The 18,810-nt window shown below is 45.2% G+C and overlaps 1 protein-coding gene and 1 non-coding gene across 4 annotated transcripts in view; both read left to right on the top strand.

The window, feature by feature from the left end:
- Positions 1-18,810, top strand: part of SHROOM2 (shroom family member 2) — a 93,307-nt gene that overhangs the window by 1,222 nt on the left and 73,275 nt on the right. The gene's annotated exons all lie outside the window — the stretch shown is intronic.
- LOC143672421 (U6 spliceosomal RNA) lies at positions 13,392-13,498 on the top strand. The gene has a single exon (XR_013169869.1). It is a non-coding gene; the product is annotated as a U6 spliceosomal RNA (small nuclear RNA).

The raw sequence follows: 18,810 nt of genomic DNA, 5'->3' as shown, positions 1-18,810 counted from the left end.
GATTTGTCCCAAGGAGTGTGGGCAGTCCTAAAATGTGTCACCCCTCCCCCAGCAGTGTCTTTTCTGGGTATTTCCTGAAGTCACTTACCCTGTACCTTATTTATAAAGGATTTAGGGGGCATTTCTCATGGATAAAAGGTAAATTGCTCTGACCATCATACTTCTCCTTTTAAGAAGCTGTACGCAGAAACACAGCATTACACACACCTTCCTCTGTGTTGTCTTTAAGGCAGATGGAATAATTTATAAAATTTGATTTTATTTAAGATGAAGTCTTGCTGTTGGCCTTTCACAGGATGAAGAAATTACAGCACTGACATTCAGCTGTTTCTCTAGAAGCTGGAAAACAGGACCCTGGAGTCTCTCCTCTTTTCTACCTGTGTCCCAGCTTCTAAAAATTAGGCTGTATTCTGAGTAGCCCCCTGTTCTCGGTGTATGAAAGGCCCCATCATGCTAGAAAACCAAGGAGGTGAGGTGGGCAGTGAAACCCATGGACACACACCAGGGAGTGTCCAGGGCATATGGTTTGGTTTGCTCCTGATTTGGTCCTTTGCTTTGTTCTCATGGTAGTTAATAAGTTTGTCGTTGTTGTTGTTTTTAATGTATTACGGCTAGGCTAGTAGCAGGGTGCAGGTTCGTGCTTCAGAATTTTGCAGAAATAAAAATGCTTGTGATTCTTATCTGTCCGAGATCCACCTCCCTTGAGCTGCTGCTTAGTTTTTTTAGATGCTCCTGTGTGAATTAAAATTTGTGGCTCCTTTGCTGATGATGAAGACCAGGAGAGTTAGGGGATTTTTTTACTAAATTCCCACGCATACGCGTATATACACGCACTCTGCTGAGCTTGTGTGGATGCACATACTGATTTTTGACTACTTTTGTTGCCTGGTGCCACTACGGTATTGATTTTTTTCTACATTTCTTTTCACCAAAATACTGGCAGCATTTTGCATCTCTCTCTTTTTTCCTGAATTAAGATTGTGGGCAATGCTTTCCTTCAGTCTGATGGCTGGTAATTGGCTGCCACACAATTAGAAAATGAAGAAGGGAAAAGTGTCCATTAATAACCACTTAAAGAGCAGAGGTAGAATGCTGTGACAGAGACTGTGGGAATTTGTCCCACCACCAGAATTTGATAAATCCAAGCTTTCAGTCTTCCTTTCAATCAGTACACATTAAGACTCATTAAATAATAATTCTTCCTAATAAATTTTTGTATTAAAAAGCCTTGTGGTTAAATAGTTACACATTGGAGACCTGGGATTTTATACAACCCACTTTCTGTTTAACAGAGTCTGATTTGGGGTGACTGGGTAAGGTAGCTTGATCCAATGAAAGAGGGTTGTCTTTTTTTTTTTTTTTTTTTTTGGTAATGAGACTATCATTTGAAATCCTTGTGCATCTTAGAATTGGAAAGGTTGTAAGAACAGCTCTGGCTCATTCCCTTCTCTTCTGATGGAGAAGTTTTATGAGCCCATTTTATAGGCGATGCAGCTGAGGCCCAGGGAGATTGAGTGGCAAGCCCTCAGGCCACAAACCTGGCAAGTACTGGGAAGGAACCCAAGGAGCAAACCGTGAATCCAAATGCCATGCCCCGCCTCTCTTCCACTTGCACACCCAGTGCCATCTGCTCACAGCCAGAATCACATACAGTGCCATGGTAAATGACATCGTCACACCCATCAGATGAGGGTTTCTCAACCGCATGCTGTTGACACTTGGGGCCACATCACCCTTTTCTGAGCAGCATCTCTGGCCTTGATGCCAGCGGCACCCCACATGTGTGGCACCCAAAGATGTCTCTGGACATTGCCACATGTTTCCTGGGGGCCACAGTGACCCTCTGGGTGAAACCCACTGGGTTAGATGAACTGCATGTCACCTTGGCCTTGAAAGGGTTTTAGCTCTTTAGCATGTGTTTGATTATTGTTTTCGATGACCCTGACCTTCAGGGTGCTGTGTTTGGAGGCCCCTGGCACTGCCCGTGTTTGTGTGCAGGGCTGTTTTCTTCCTCCAGCGCGGGAACCCCAAGCCTTGGCCCTGATACTGGGCTCAATTCGCATATTAAATTCAAACAAATACTTGCTTCGTCTGCATTTTTGTCACTGTGAAAGGACATAGAATCAGAAACTCCTGAGCCCGGGGTTTATGGAGCATTCAGAGTGGGTGGTGGTTAGGTAGCAAGGGTCTCTTCTCTGGGTCAAGTCTGACCATTTGCAGTTTGAAGTTAAAGGGACACTGATTTGCTGTGGAGATTGGCATTCTCGGAATTTGAGGTGCAGACATGAAGCCCACAAGGCCCGAGAGGGTGTAATCGGATTCTTACCTTACAGCTCATTACATTTGCATTGCTCTGTGGCTTGGAATTTCCCCTTGGTTACAGAAGAAATACCTTCTCTTCCTTGGGGCTCCTGGAGAGGCGCAGGAGATGCCCATGTTCTGAGAAGCGATCTGGGCTCTGACCCGTGGTGCTTTCTGCGAGCTGCGCTGACATGACGTGGAGGGGCCATGTGTGCCTCTCGCCATCTGCGTCCCCTTGCCCAGCGGAGGAGGCCAGGGCGTTGGTGTCCAGGACGGCTCTGAAGGGGCTGGAGTTCCAAAACGGTAATTGGGGCTTCATTAGGCAGCAGTGAATCCACTCCCCCAATCCCACCTCTGAGTGTTTGTGAAGGAAGAGCTGGGCACCGACACCCCCCCCCCCCCCCCCCCCCCCCCGTGCTCACAGCGAGGGGTCCTTTCTCTAAGACTGCCAGCACGCTTCCGCCAGAAGCTCCAGAGACCATGAATGCTCAGTTACTTTTGTCCTGGCCTCATGCCCAGGGAGGCTCCTTTGTGAACCCGTTGATGTTCCAGGTTGTCTTCTGGGGATGGAATCCCCCTAGAGAGGGGCGAAGAGATGAGCCTGGGGGTGCTTGCAGCCATGCATCCGGGTACAGGTGCAGTATATAGACAGGCCCCCAAACTGACCTGCCCTCTCGAAGGGCTTCAGACCAGTGTAACAGTTTGCTGGTTTGAACTTCCTTTCTTGTTTGAGTGATGAAGGTAGCGTGCAAGAAGATGGGGGGCCATCGGTGGAGCCCAGCACAGCCAAGCAGCAAATGCTCCATGTGGGTGATGGGTAGGGTGGAGGCACTGAAATCTTGGGGCCACCTCTCTAGTGTCCTTGTATCTGTCCCCAAGGACCAAGTTCTTTGTCAGATGTCAGTCGGGATAAAAACGGGGTCCATTGGATTTAGCAGTGGACCAGGAGTTGGTGAATCTAAACTGGTCTGGGGATTTTGGTCAATTATTGTGTTTAAACACAGGTTGGCATCAGTTACTGTACATCATGCAAAAGCGCTTCTTTTTTTGGGTGTCGGGTAGAAATGGAGAGGGAGGGTGGCCTTGGGACCCTGCTCGGCACCTCACAAACCCAGGACGTTTAGGACTCTAAAGGCTCATTTGTATTTAAGAATTAACAGTCCGGTAAAGCGGGATAAGTATTCTTCCCTGTGCTGAAAGAACTTTTCAGCAGGAGACCTGTCCTGCCAGCTGGCTTTCATATCTGCCTCTATGCTGCCTTCCCAGCTGCGAGGTCACGGCCCTGCCAAATCCTAATTCTCAACCCTAATCCATGTCCTTCTGGAGGTGTGTTGGGCCCCAGCCGGGGAGGCGGGCCAAGTGCCTAATAGGCCCCGATTTGGTGGCTGCTAGCTTTGAGGTTAGTGTCTCTCAGACATTCACTTAGCTTGACTCACATCTATAAATCCAGAGGCTCTTTAGGATTATCCAGAGCCGTAAGCTTCAGCCATGCGTCACTCTCCTGTACCGTGGTGAGTTGTCTTCGTGGTTGGTTCACTTAGAGGCTTTTCCTAACATGCCCTAACATTCATCTTTTAAAAAAAGAAAACTAGCTTGCCCAAGAGCTAAATGCACAACAGTATGATAACGAAAGACTTATAAAAAGAGCAATTTCCACCTTCTCACGAGAAGGTGGGATTTCTTCATGCACCTTTATATTCCATGGCTGAGGAAGCTGGCTCCTTGTTTGGGAAGGGCTGCTTTTTCTATTTGGAAAGCACGTTAGAGCTGTTCCTGTGCCCAAGTTGTTTTGTGTCAGCATGGAAATAAACCTGGGTTTGTGACTGCATTCTTAGGAGCAGGGAGAGAACCGCAAGGGGCTCTGTGTAGCTTTTATCTTGCACAGAGGGCAAGATAATTGTAGAGTGTATATGCTGGAGAGATTTTCTTCAGTCTTGCTTCTCTGACTTTCAGACCCTACGGACCAGAGGAGAGCAATTCTTTGAGGAGAAATTCTGCAGGTTCTGCAAGTCCCAGCTGTTCCTACTAACATAAGCAGGAAACTTTCACCCAGATGCAAGATTTTGAAAGAGAGCTGGGTTGCATGTTGCTCTTTTTGGCCTTTTCACAACATTGCTAGCATCTCTTTCCAGCACAGAGAGGGTTTATTCTGGAAGAATTTCTTTCCTGTTACCTTATTTGCTGTAGTGGATGGAGCCTGTTCCATTCACTTGTGTGAGTGCTGAGGCTTCTCTTTGGGGAGCATTTCTTGATAATGACAAAAGTCATTATTAAGACAAGGTAATTGAACTAACCTCATCGGATTGAACCTCAAATGCTAGAATGTTCTGAATTGCAAAGCAAAGGTAATGTTTTTGTTCCATTTTCCTCATGAAGAGAACCTGGGCTATTTTCAAATCCCTAGGGAATAATGTTGCGTGACTGACAGCGCTGTTGGACAAGTGAAGGAAGAAAAGCTGTTCTGAATTGGTGAGAAGGGTGGGGTTATCTTTCTTTTGGCCAGAGGTAACCTTAAGACTTTCAGATCAGAAACAGGTTTTGAAGGTCAGCAGGAACCAAGGCAGGGTAGATTCTCTGTGCCTTAAAGACAGTGCTTACTTACTAATAAAAGGAAAGGAACAAAATGTTCGGTAGCCTTTTAAGGTTTTGCTGTTATTTTTACCCAAGTGATTCTTGCCCAGTTTCATCAGAGAGTTCTTCAGCCACTGTTGCTGGCCCCTCCTTTGAATAACTCTTGAAGCTTTTGAAGCTGATTTCTTTTGGCATTTACTTCCGTATCCTGAAATTCTGGGCTTACATCATACAATGCTGCTACTTTTGTTGCTCACTTCATTTCGGGGACAGCTGTTGACTTCCCTTGATAGAACATTGGGGATGTGCTTTTTTTCCCCCAGTGTTAGTGCATTGCCATTTCCATTTGAAGAGGGTTTTTCAACCTTGGCGCTATAGACATTAGGGGCAGAATATTTGCTCTTGTGTGCATTCTGTGCATTGGAGGATGTTTAACACCATTCCTGGTCTCTCTACCTACAAGGTATCAGTAGCACATGCTCCTCCCCACTCCAATTCCAATAACCAAAAGTGTCTCCAGACATTCAGATTATTAAGATTGGGGATGCTATATCACTGCTGAGCCATGAAGATTTTTCCTGCAAAAGTTCTTATAATTTCCAGGGTTAATGCTTGCTTTGTTTCTCTGCTTTTTTTTTTGCCCTTATCATTGATTCATCCTCCCATATCATCCCCAATTGTAAAAATCTTCTCTTGATATATTCAAACATGGGGGTTGGGGAGTGTAATTTTTTGAGACCTCCTTTATCTGAGAATGTCCTCACAATAGTTGATTGCCTGCCTGCACGCAGCTGTTGAAAGCTTACCACCATTCTGTACTCACAAACTTTTGTATGAAATCTGCTTTTGTCCTCCAGAAAATTGGGGGATATTCTCTTTGTTAGAAAATGCCTGATGGAATGTGTGTCTCTTTTTATTGTGTCTTGTGAGTCAGCATGTTCAGGTCCTTCTTTTCTGGGACATTTCCTTGAATTTTTCTGTCGATAACCTCCCTTCCCCTATCTGTTTTTGTTCTCTTTGTGGAACTTCTGCTGTACGGATGTTGGACCGTATCACTTTTGGACTGACTCATTTTCTCTCTTACTTTTCATTTCTTTGTGTTTTTTGTTCTTTCTGAGAGATTGTGTTCAACCTTATCTTCCAGTCCTTCTGTTGGGTTTTTTCCACATTCCAACTTTCATTTTGTGTCTCAGATATTCTTGTACACACCATACTGATCTTGTTTCATGAGTCTTCTCTGAGGATATTAAGTGGGTTTTTAAATACTGTTTCCTTTCTGCATAGGCTCCGCTTCTGACCTTGGATCGTTTTTTGTTGTTTTGGATTCTCTTTTCCCTACAAGAGGCTTCCTTTGCATGTCTAGTGAGCCTTGCTTGGCCCTCTGCTGGTCTTTGACAGTGAGTTACTAGCCCACTCTGGAGGCTCAGTGCATATGGGTGAGCTATTTGGGGGCTGTTTCTTTAGGCACTCATTGAAGTTCATGTCTTTGGATTATATCTTTGGGGCTGGCCATGTATTTTTCAGATAGTCACTTTTTTCTACTTGAAATAAGTTTCGGGTGTTGGGTGAATTGAAAAGTAAAGGAAACGTGCCCTACTTTTGTCAGCTGGGTCAGAGTGGTCCTCCTTGTCCCTCCCTCTAGCTCCTAGGGCTAGGGTAGGAGCCAAGATCACCACTAGCGAGTAATAAGGGACTAGTTCTTACTTACACTGCTCCTTAGGTCTTTTTTCCAGTCTTCAGTTTTCTCAGCCTATAAAACAAGAATCATTTCTGTTTTGTAGCATTGCCATGGGGGTTAAATAGGTCATTATATAAAGCTAGCCTAGTAAATTTAAGTTCCTTCTCCCCCCCCCACATTTTTTCCTATTTAATCCTGTTTCAATAAGAATTTGGAAAACTATAAAAAAAGTATTAACATAGCAAGGCACTGATATACTATGGAAGGATCTTAAACTGGATTTTGTGTGGCAGAATTTTAATGTGTCTCCTAGAGATTTTGTTACTGATTTTGACTTTTTAGTATAGGATTTCTGGGAAGGCATTTAATTAGACACACAGCAAATACCCAGCACCAGAACATTGGCTGTGGTATTTACAGTCCCCTAGAAGATAGCTTTGCCTCCCTGTGTTAGTTTGCAAGCTTCTGGAATGCAATAAAACCAGAACTGGCATGGCTTTTATGAAGGGGAATTTAATAAGTTACAAGTTTACAGTTCTCAGGAAGTGAAGGTATCCAAATTAAGGCACCGACAAGAGGTCACCTTCACTCAGGAAAGGCCGATGCATCTGGAACCCCTCTGTCAGCTGCAAAGTCACGTGCTGGCATCTGCTGGTCCCTTGCTTGTGGGCTCCGTTGCTTTTAGCCTCTGTTCCTGTGGGGGTTCCTCAGTTTTCTTCTCCAGGGCTGGCTTTCATCCCTTGGCTCTCTCCAAGTTCTGGCTTGCTTAGCATATGACGACGTCTGCTGGGCTCCGAGCATCTCCAAATGTCTGTGTCTCTGTTCTCTGCATGTTCACATCTGTGTCCGCTCTGCTCTGAAGTTTCTTCTGGCTCTGAGGCTTCTGTCGTTTCTCTAGGCTCTATCGTTTCTGAGATTTCTCCAAAATGTTTCTTCTTTTAAAGGATTCCAGTAAATCAATCAAGACCCACCTGGAATGGGTGGAGTTGCATCTCTCTCTAATCAAGAGTTAGCATCCACAGTTGGGCGTGTCACATCTCCATTAGAGTTTCCAACCCACATTACTAAATCAGGATTAAAAGAAACGGCTGCCTCCACAAAATGGATTCAGGATTAAAACATGCTTTTCTGGGGTACATAATCCTTTCAAACTGGCCCACTCCCCACCACCCAAAGTAATAATGTTCCTTCTTTTGTAGTATTAAGAAGTGTAGCTCTTTCAGATCAGGGTAATATTCAGAATGGGTTTAGTTTTTGTGTGTGTAAAATATAACCTATATACAAAAAAAGCATAAATTTCTAAGTACATTTTAACAGGTAGTTACGGAACAGATTTCAAAGTTTGGTGTGGGTTACAGTTCCACAATTTTTCGGTTTTTCTTCTAGCTGTTCCAAGAGGCTGGAGACCAAACTGAATGTCAATGTAATGATTCAGCAAGTATAGTCATACAGTGGGTTTTAGAAAGTGATTGTGGGAAGAGAAAATGGGGAAGGTGTGGGTTCCGTAACCCCAGGACGGCTTCACCCTGTGCTGGTGGGAAGTGTCTCAGGGCGTGGCGCTGGACTGCAGGGTGGCACGGTGGTGGTGCCCTCACCATGTGCACGTGCCCTCTTTTCCTGGCCTACCTTACTGGGGCGTGTCTCAGGCTCCCTGGCGACGAGGTGGCCTGGTGCAGTGCAGGTGGGCTCAGGGTGCTCCCTGTGCTGCTCTAGCCCTTAAACTCTCCCCCAGGGCTCCTTGCCACCATGAAATGATGGCAGCCCAGGGCCAAGCCTCATCGGCACCGTCCCAGATGGCTGAGGGTTGCCCAGGACATGTCCCTCCCCTCCCAGTGCTGTTTTCCGTTTAACAATACACTGAACTTGAAGAGACTGAGTACATAACACAGCATGTTTAATTTACAGCTGTGCAGGAGGAGCGTGTATTTTTTGTGTCCAGTTAATGCTAACATTATTCCCTGTGCATTTCTTACATGAAATGAGCCCCGTATGCCCAGAGTCTGGGCATCCTTTCCTTTCTACTAGTAATTTGTCACTGTGGCGTGCCTGCCCTTTCCCTCCCTGAAGGTAACTGCCCTGGGGCGATGCAAGAGCTGGGCCCGGAGTCTGCTTGATGCCCCGGCCACCGCCCTTGGCCTTGAAGTAGGCTGGCCAGAGGCTAGGGAGGGAGTGGCGGGGCACCCCGGGAATCTTGGGGATGGCGCTTTTCTCCGGGAGGGTTGCACATTAAATGGCCATTCACAGGGCTGAGTTATCAGATGAATTCATTATAATCTTGTCTGGCAGACGTCCTCCCCTGCCTGCTCCATAGTACAGGGCGGCCTGAGAGACTCCGGAAGGTAGAGGAGATAGGATGGGTGCAAAGTAAAACAGGCTGAGCCGGCAGTGCAGTGAGGGGGACATGAGCGCCCCTGTCCTCCCGACTGACAGGCCTCGTGGCCTTTGGGAGGGGTGCCGACTGTCTTTGCCTGTGGCGTGCAAATTCTGAAGGTGAAGAAATTCCGCCCCTACCTCTGTTAATTGTGTAGATGTTTGTAAATTTCTTAACACTGATTTTTATCTGTGCTAATTGTACTTGGGCTTGCAAATTTGTGATAATTTTTTTCTTGTGAGCAGAGCGATAATGTTTTTCTTGTTGAACAAGCATTCAACCTATTAAAGAAAATGAAAATAAAGTAAAAGATTAGCCAATTGCCAACAACATATAATAATCTTATTTCTGGCAGTGTAGCTATATTGATTTTTTTCCTCTCTGTGGAATTCTTTGCTTTCAACTATGTAGAACTAATTATTAATTGTTTGAAGTTAATTCTCTTAAGAGTTACGTTGGAGACAATCTTTGGTATCACATGACAGCTTAAAGGAAGTTTAATTTTGTGTCTGTCACTTGGAATTAAAAATGACAAAATCATTACTCTGGAATCTCTTAGGCTTTGCAATTTGCCTTACTATAGAAAAGCATATTTTAAAAAAACAACTTCTAGAAAACTCTGGGACTTGATGTTTGCCAGTCTTTCAAACAACTTTGTGCTGCTTCCTTTTTTTTTTTTTTGTATGTACATCTTTTCTTAGCAGTTTCATTATTCATATTCAAGATGCCTGGGCTTTTAAATTAAGTTTGGAAAAACAGCCTGAGCTTGAAGAAATAGGCCTACTGTTACTCGAATCATATTTATTTTGTATTGATTTAACACCAAAGGCGTCATGCAATGATACCGCCAGGGTTTCTGAACTGGGGGTACGTGTCGGGAGGGAGTAGGCCCTTTTCCATATGCAGTGGCTGCTGTTTTGAAGAAAATTAAAGCCTCACATCCCGCGATGCAGTTGTGAAATTGCACCATAAAGACCAGTTTTACATTCTCCCCTGGTTACTAAGGCTGCTTCACCATGTGTCCTGAGACACCACTTCTTATGTGCTTACAGATAGTTTACTTCTCAGATTCCTCAAGGCAGAATTGCCATTCGGAGCTAGGTGTATCAAAGGGAAACTCATTGCTTGGTTTTCTTTCTGGCTCTGTTTTGACCCTGGCCCTTACTGGGGCTCTCATCTTAGGGACTGTTGATTCCTCTTAAAGGCCCTTCCTTGATCTCTACTCTGGCATCGGGTGGGCCCACCCATTTTCTTGAAATCACTTGTGTATGAAGAGAATTCCCAAATTGCTTTGTCCAGCCTCCACTTCTCTTCTGAATCCTGGAACTGCCTTGTGGATGTGGCTTCGGCCTCTTGAACTCCGTGTGATCCAAATGAAATTCATTCATCCTCTCCTTCTCAGAGTCTCAGACTTCCAGTCTCAATGATAGGTTTCTCCCCAAATCTCGGAGTCATCCTGAATATCCCTCCCTCTTTCACAGCCAATTGATCACCAAGTCTTTGCTGCTTTTTGTCACCCCCACATCCCGGCCTCCATTACCCTTCTCCTGGACCGTCGCTGTAGCTCCTAACTCGCATGCTGCCTCTGGGCCTCTGGTCTTCCCATGTCTCGGAAAGGACATCCAGCAGGGCGGACGTGCTGCAACACCAGTCTGGTTCTCACACCTTGCTGGAAAGCCCTCACTCGCTCTTCCTATACCCCTTGAACTTGATGGAAGGTTCTTTATGCTTAAGTCCTGCCTGTCTTCCAGCCTCTGCTCTAACTCTCCCTCTACCCTAGCCCTTTAGTTTGGCACCATTCGATGTGGTGACCCTTGAGCGTTTGAAATTCAGCTAGTCCAGATTGAGCTATACTGCAAATCTAAAATGTATACTGGATTTTAAACCTAGTTTGGAAAAAAATATCTTAGTATGTTTGTTAATTATTTGTTGAAGTGATAATATTTTGGCTATCGCGATTTAAATAAAATATAGTATTAAAATGAATTTTATATTTCCATCTTACTTTCTTTAATGTAATTCCTAAAAGATTTTGGTTATGTATGTGGCTCTCAATCTGCTTCTTTTAGACAGCTCTGCGTTAGCCTCTAGTTTGGCAGTGTGGTTCTTGAACCAGCAGTAGCAGCAGCATTACCTGGGAGCTTGGTGGGTGCCCAGGGCTGGAGGGAGGGGGATTGGGCTTGGGGCTTCTATTTGGGGTGATGAAAATGTTCTGGAATTGGAGAGTGGGTGATGTTTGCAAAATCTTGTGAATATATCAAAACCCACCGATTTGCACACTTAGAGGCTGATTTTCATGGGCTGTGACTTTTATCTCAGTACAGCTGTTATGCAAGGCATGGGTGGAGATGGTTAGCCTTGTTCTTCAGTTGCCAGGCCCCGACAGGAGTGGAGGCTGGCTGGGAGGGCATCGCAAAGCTGCTGTGTGGGCAGTTCCTCGGGCCCTGACATGTATTCCCCATGGGCTGGCTGTCCGTGTGGGTGCTGGGTCCAGCGAGAGCCGAGCACAGACAGACACACCATGGAGTGGACTTTCGAGGTTTACTCGTATGAAGCTTATGTAGATAGCGGAGAAGCTTAGCTTACCTATAGGCATGCCTAACAGTCACTTCTGGAAGACCTCTGTTGTTGCTCAGATGTGGCCTCAGTCTCTCTAAGCCCAACTCTGCAAGTGAAACCATTGCCCTCCCCTCTACGTGGGACATGACATCCGGGGTGAAAGTCTCCCTGGGCTCAGGGAAGACCCTGCTCCTGAGTGTGCCCAGAGGGAGCCCGCTGACCTCCTGGAGGAGGCGGTAGAGGCATAGTGGGCAAGAGGGCAGGAGCCCACACCCTCCTCCAAGGCCAGTGGGAGCCATGGAAGGTTATTATTTTTTTTTAAACTTTTTTATTGTATAGTATAGCATAGATACAAAGCAAAGAAATAAAAAAGCACTAGTTTTCAAAGCACTCTTCAGCAAGTAGTTGCAGGACAGATCCCAGAGTTTGTCGTGGGCTACCATGTGATCCTCTCAGATTTTTCCCTCCAGGTGTTCCAGAATATAGGAGGCTAGAAGGCTTAAATATTTTTTATCATCATAGTCAACTTTTTTCCCTTCTTTCTTTTTTTTTCTTGTGAAAAATAGCATGCATATAAAAAAGCAGTAAATTTCAAAGCACCACAACTAGTTGTAGAACATATTTCAGAGTTTGGTATTGGGTTACAATTTCACAGTTTTAGGTTTTTACTTCTAGCTGCTGTAAGATACTGGAGACTAAAAGAGATATCAATTTAATGATTCAGCATTCATATTCATTTGTTAAATCCTGTCTTCTATGTATAACTCCACCATGACCTTTGATCTTTCCATCCCTCTCTTTAGGGGTATTTGGGCTATGGCAGTTCTAACTTTTTCATCTTGAAAGGGACTGTCATTAATATGGGGTAATGAGATGGAATTATCTGATGTTCTGGAGAGGCTGGGCCCTCTAGGTTTCAGGACTTATCTGGACCATCTGGAGGTTGAAGGTTTCTGGAAAGTTACTCTAGTGCATGGAACCCTTGTGGAATCTTATATATTGCCCTAGGTGTTCTTTAGGATTGGCTGGAATGGTCCTGGTTGGGGTTTGGCAGGCTATGATAGGTAGCAAGGTCTAACTGAAGCTTGCATGACAGCAACCTCCAGAGTAGCCTCTCAACTCTGTTTGAACTCTCTCTGCCACTGACACTTTATTAGTTACCTTCTTTTCCCCCTTTTGTTCAGGATGGAACTGTTGATCCCATTGTACCAGGTCTGGATTCATCCCTGGGAGTCATTTCCCATGCTGCCAGGGAAACTTTCGCCCCTGGATGTCATGTCCCACCTAATGGGGAGGTCAGTGATTTCACCTGCAGAGTTGGGCTTAGAGAGACTGAGACCACATCTGAGCAACAACAGAGGTCCTCCAGAAGTAACTCTTAGGCATACCCATAGGTAGTCATAAGCTTCTCTGCTATCTACATAAGCTTCATACGAGTAAACCTCAGGATCGAGGGCATAACCTATTGGTTTGGGTGTCCCTAAAGTTTGACACAGTTTCAGAGGGTCCCCTGATGGTAAAGTTTAATAGTTCCATATTCTTTCTCCTGTCCCTCAAGGGACTTTGCCAATACTTTTTTATTATCTACTTAATGTACTTTAGGATGTTTCCAGGCATTACAGTAATCTATACAGGATTAAAGGACCTCTTTTTTATTCAGGGTTCCCTGAGTTTCAGTTGTTCAAATGAGCTATACAGATAGGTTGAGTTAGATTATGTGCTACAGAACGTTTCAGGGCCATGGAAGGTTTTTAAGCATGGGTGGTGACAGGGCCGGGATCCCTTGGACAGCTGAGGAATAAAGGGGTGCCAGGGGGTTTCCAGAAGACTTGTTAGGAGCCTGGCTACTGGTGGCAATGGAGAAAGGCCAAGTGATTCAAGTGAACTCTGGGGCACAATCTATACACCTGGGTGCTCGCTTCGGTAGCACATATACTAAAATTGGAACGATACAGAGAAGATTAGCATGGCCCCTGCGCAAGGATGACACACAAATTCGTGAAGTGTTCCATATTTGAAATATATATATCCACACACACACACACACAGACACACACACACCTGGGCATTTGGTGGGAGGCCGCTGGAGATGGGGTCTGAGCTGACAGTGTGAGTCTGCAGGTGCTGCGCAGTTTCTGTGGCGCTCCCTGCTTCAGTGGATGCCAGGCCAGGCAGGGATGGTGACATCCCCATCGCGGGGCTCGTGGAGGGAAGGTGCGTGGCTGGGGCAGATGCAAGCCCTTTTCTTTGCCCAGGAACACCTGGGGTGAAGTGTAAGTGCTGTCCTTACATGTGTGCAGGGTGCCCTGGAGAGCAGCTGTGCTGGAGCACCTGGGTGGAAAACGGACTCCCCAGGGTTCTGGATGAGTACTTGGCTTGCTTTGTGCATTGTCCCTGCTCTGTCACAACTGCTCTAGAGGAAAAGAAGCCGTTCCATTTTGAGAATAAGAGTAAAGATTTTTTTTCTAGACAAAACCTTTGAGTCACTTTGCCTTCAACTTTCATCTTCTTCTGAGGCATTGTGAGTCATCATAAGGACACCATCACCAAAAACAATAGAGGGGTTTGCCTTCTCTGGAGGGGAAGATCAGAGCTGTAAAAAAAAATAGCATGCTGCCAGCAATTCCTAGTGAGGATTAAATTTCACAATTATGATTTCAGTAGCATAAGAAGTGACTTAGCTGAAAGATCAAGCGTCCCCATCATTAACAGTGTCAGAGTGTCTCTGCATGGGCATGTGTTCACTTAAGAGATTACAGACCTTGGGTGAAAATGACCTCTGTATTCTACAAAGAAGGTGCATTATAAATTCAGCCCAACTCAGGAGAGATGATGAACATCAAACAGCTAGTTTAACTTTGGGGGCCCAGTTCCAGTAAGAGCATTTAAAGTTTGCCAGACGTGCCCTTGGAATTCATCCCCAAGTTGTAGCCAATATAAAGTGCAAAGATCACCACGAAATGAATAGCTTTTCTAATTTTGCAGAGGGATTGTGATTACTGAAAATTGATGTTTTACTCTACAATAAAAATTTATTTTTATACAGTTTAATGTCTTTTCAATATCTTCTCATAAACTTGTTATAATTCTTTTTTTTTTTTTTTTTTTTGTATGGGCAAGCACTGGGAATCGAACCTGGGTCTCTAGCATGGCAGGCGAGAACTCTGCCACTGTGCCACCATTGCCCGCCCAAACTTGTTATTCTTAATTATCATAAAAATATACTTGAATCAAACAATGAGATTTTTTTTTGGAAGACCCTTGCTCCTCATGAAGTGCCCTTTTCTGGCAAACAATGAGATTTTATTTCTATAACCATGCCTTCAATTCAAGCACAATTGTAGTTTGTCATGAAAACGTCATCAGATATTAGTTGCTTTTCCTAGAAAGAGGAAAGAATGTCCTACAAGGACATTTTTGTTTTTCGCTTTGGGTTTTTATGGTTGTTGTTAGTAATCATGAAATCACATACCAGATTTAAATGGAGAAACAATATTTAGATTTTAGATGAATGAGGTTAGTGCATTCTGAGTTTTCTCCTAAGTATTTTTAGTTCAGACAACTTTAAAAATTAAGAGATCATTGAATTCCAATCAGAGAAAGAAACAAATGAGTTGGGCTATATGAACCTAGAACTTGTCCATTGATTTCCCCCTCTTTTCCTCCCCAGAAATAAATAATTTGAACAAAGGTAATTGCGTGAATACTTACTTATCTCATCCCAGAATTCAGAGCCTCTGAGTCCAGGAACCCTTGTGGAAAGTTGGAAAAGCATTCTGGGTTTTGATTGACATGCAGGTGAGTGAATCAGTAGCCCACTCTGCTGCTGTGACCCAATGCCCACAGATTCTACCCTTTTGAGCTGGGCAGGTTTCAGGTGGGCTGGCAGCTAATGCGCTGTTTCCCCTATTAGGATGCTCCGTTCCAGTCCAGAACCTGGTGAGTTTTTAGGGAGAGGTGCTCTAAGGCAGACATTCTCAGAGGACTCCTGAGGGGTGCAACTTAAGCAGCCCATTCCCTGGGACCACATCTCCACAGTACTCTCAGGGTTGGGGAGGAGGTGAGTGGCTGCAAAGGGAAAGAATTTGTGGGAAGAGGGAAACAGTTTCACTTCTTTCTTTTAAGGAAGCATCTCATTTTCAGATGTAGTAAAGCAGCAAAGATTTCCTGCTGGATGAAAGAAGCTTTGGAAACGTCTCCAATACAAAGTTGTGGAATAATACATGTTTGGAAAAGCTCTAAGATCTCTCTCTAGAAAGCACATGTTACAAGAGACATTTCCTTTTCAGCACAATTAAAAAAAAAAAAAGACTGCTCTTGAAAAAAATAATGAAAGGAATCACGAGGAGTATATTTGTAACCAGCTTCATTCTCTGAGCTTGTCGCGGTTATTTGCTACTGGGACTTTTTCTCACAAACTATGTTGCTTAGAACTTGCTTCAAGAAAAGAAATATTTTAACAAATAATCCTGGCATAGCCTGACATTTTAAGATTTTAAACTCTCTGGTCCCCCCTAAATGGGAGTAACTGTTGCTGTTTTGTTTCCATTAGCTCATTTGGGGATGAGGATGTGAATGGTCTGGCATTTTAGAGAAAGTTACGTTGTTACTTCGCCTCCTCTTTCCGCTCCTGTCCAGGCTGATAAAAATGCAACCTTGTTGAGCGCATTCCTCAGGGGAGTCCTGCTAGGTGTGGAATCTGCGCAGCCCTGGGAAAGTGGCCCTCCGTAACGCGGGTCGGACACCGGCCACAGGCTGGGTTTGTGGCTCCGTGAGCAGAGGCTGAGCTGCTACCTTCTCCAGTCTCACTGCCAGTCACTTGGGGACCTAAAAGCACACCACCAACAGAACCCTGGACCCTGGCCAAAGCGCCCTCAGAATCGCTGGGTGTGTCTCTCAGCTCTCCAGGCGACCCAGCGCGGCCGAGGCTGGTGGCCAGGGAGAGCCAGACCCTTACCGCGTGCTGCCACTGCAGCCCCAGCAAGACCCGAGCCCAGGCGCGCCCCGCTGCAGCTCTGCGGCAGGTCAGGGTGGGGGGGGGGGGGCTGGGTTGTGGCATAGTCGCTCCCACCACGTTGCACAGCGCCTAGCACTCTGTGGGTACTCAGTGAGTATGTTGCGCACTGACTCTTTTCAAATTGAAGGAGACCGTTTCTCTGCGACACTTTCTCTTTAGCCTGCTGGGCTTTCCATGTACGTCTGTGGTTATCCAAAGCCATGCCCTGAGTAAGTTAACCTCGATGTGTCTTTCATTGCTGGGTCTCATGACCAGGACAGAACACACCTTTTGAATAATAGGAAGCTATTGTCTAATTTTTATTCTAAATAACCTTTTTCTTTTTGGATAGCTAGCATTTTTTTAAATAACTATTTTCAGCTCTTACTGATTTTTAAAAAACTTATTTTTAATTAATTTCAAGCTACAGGGCAGTTGAATACCCTCCCCCGCAGACATCTTCTTATTGATCCTTAAAACCAGCAATACAGATATCTGGAAACAATCATTCTTACCTTTCCAACATGAGTTAGATTTGGAAAAACTCACCAAAAGGCCCAAACATACTTGAAATGTGGACGTTAAAGAATGTTGAGCCTAGAGGCCTCTGTGTAGCTTTTAAAAGCAGTGTGAAAACTGACTCCTGGAAACGTTACTGGGCATTTGAGTTATATAAAGAAAGGGTATGGCTAGGTTTCTTGGCGTGCAGTGCTTTGAAACCCTGGCTGCCCAGTAGAATCCCTGGGGAACTTTTAAAAGATATTGATGCCCCCGGCTGCACCCCACACCAATTAAGTCAGGACCTCTGGGGTTGGGGCTCCTGCTTCAGCCTTTTTAAAGCTACCAGGAGATTCCAGTGTGCAGCTAAAGTTAAGATTCAGTGTCTTACATTTCAGCCTTAGCTCTTTTTTTTTTTCAATTATAATACTGAATTTTTATTGGCGCAAAGCACACTAAATCAAACCAATTACAAAGATACATGTGTCACACCAAGAAAACATTTTCAGTTATGCTCCTGACAGCCTAAAATACTTTTTCAGCCTTAGCTGTTGATGGGAGGTTTCCAGAAGGCTCACCAGGAGTTCTCCAAAAGCTCAAGAAGAGTGTTGAGTCTGCCTGGCCAGAGGCTCTCTGGTCTTTTTAAAAAGAGGCGCATGGAGCAGGCTCATTTTCTGAGTCCCCACCTGTGGCTCTGTTGTTCCCTCTGGGCTAGGGCAGGGTAGCAGGCTCAAGTGTTGACTGCATACCGGTGGTTAAAGGGATGGGACACAAGGAACGGGGACAGCCTCTTTGCTGAGGCTGGAGGTGAGAAGCTTCAGGAATGGAAGGAGTTGCAAGGACCACGGCATTAGGAAAGCGTTGGGCAAAGTAGGAGAGGCCAGCAGGTCAAGTGGAGCATAGAAAGGGCAGAGCTCCGGAGGAGGAGGGTGGAGCTTTCTGTCAGGCGCGGTGAGGAGCCGTGGTTTATGGGGAGCAGCAGATATCTGCTGGGTGCTAGGCTCATGCTTTATTATTTTTATTTTTTACATGGGCAGGCACCGGGAATTGAACCCGGGTCCTCTGGCATGGCAGGCAAGCATTCTTGCCTGCTGAGCCACCGTGGCCTGCCCCCTAGGCTCATACTTTAGAGCCTCGGTTCTCAAAGTGTGGTTCACAGGCCAGCCACACCTGCCTTACCTGGGAGCTTGTCAGACGTGCCAGCAGCTCGTTTCCTGTCCCAAACCAGGGGTTGGGTGGTAGGGGCAGTGGGCTGTGTTTTCACAAGCCTGCCTAGCTGAAGTTTGGCATCTACCTCGGCTTTACCTACTTTATCTCGTTTAGTCTTCACATCTGCACAGTGGAAGGACTTGCTGTTTTGTTTTTTTTTCTACATTTTACACTTAAGGAACCTGAGGCTGGGTGAGACACTTTACATAGTTGGGAAATGGCCAAGTTTGACCTGAGTACCTCTGGAGGTAGGCTCCACATCGTGGGGCCACGCATTTGAATGTCCTGGACCCAAGCTGGTCCCCTTTACTGCATCTGCTTCCAGAGGTGGCAGGATTAAATGAAATAAAGTATGTATGTGTATAGCCTGCAACTGGTGTTAAGACATGCTTTGCCTTGAGGAAAAAAAGATGATTTGGAAGGCTTTATGCATAAAGGTGGGTTTTCTAAAGAATTACCTTGTAGTGGGGTTACTTTCTCTTTCTACTTTATGCCTGACTGTTGTGCTTAGATTTTTAAGGCAAAATCTACATGTTTATTATATGCATGTGTATACATTTATACACGCTTGTACAAATACACATTTTCATAAATGGCAAAAACAGTGTTTTTCCGGTTTTGAACATG

Source organism: Tamandua tetradactyla, chromosome X (genome assembly GCF_023851605.1).
Source record: "Tamandua tetradactyla isolate mTamTet1 chromosome X, mTamTet1.pri, whole genome shotgun sequence".
Classification (NCBI taxonomy): Eukaryota; Metazoa; Chordata; class Mammalia; order Pilosa; family Myrmecophagidae; genus Tamandua; species Tamandua tetradactyla.
The sequence above is the reverse complement of the archived record's forward strand: the minus strand, read 5'-3'. Positions and strand labels throughout refer to the sequence as shown.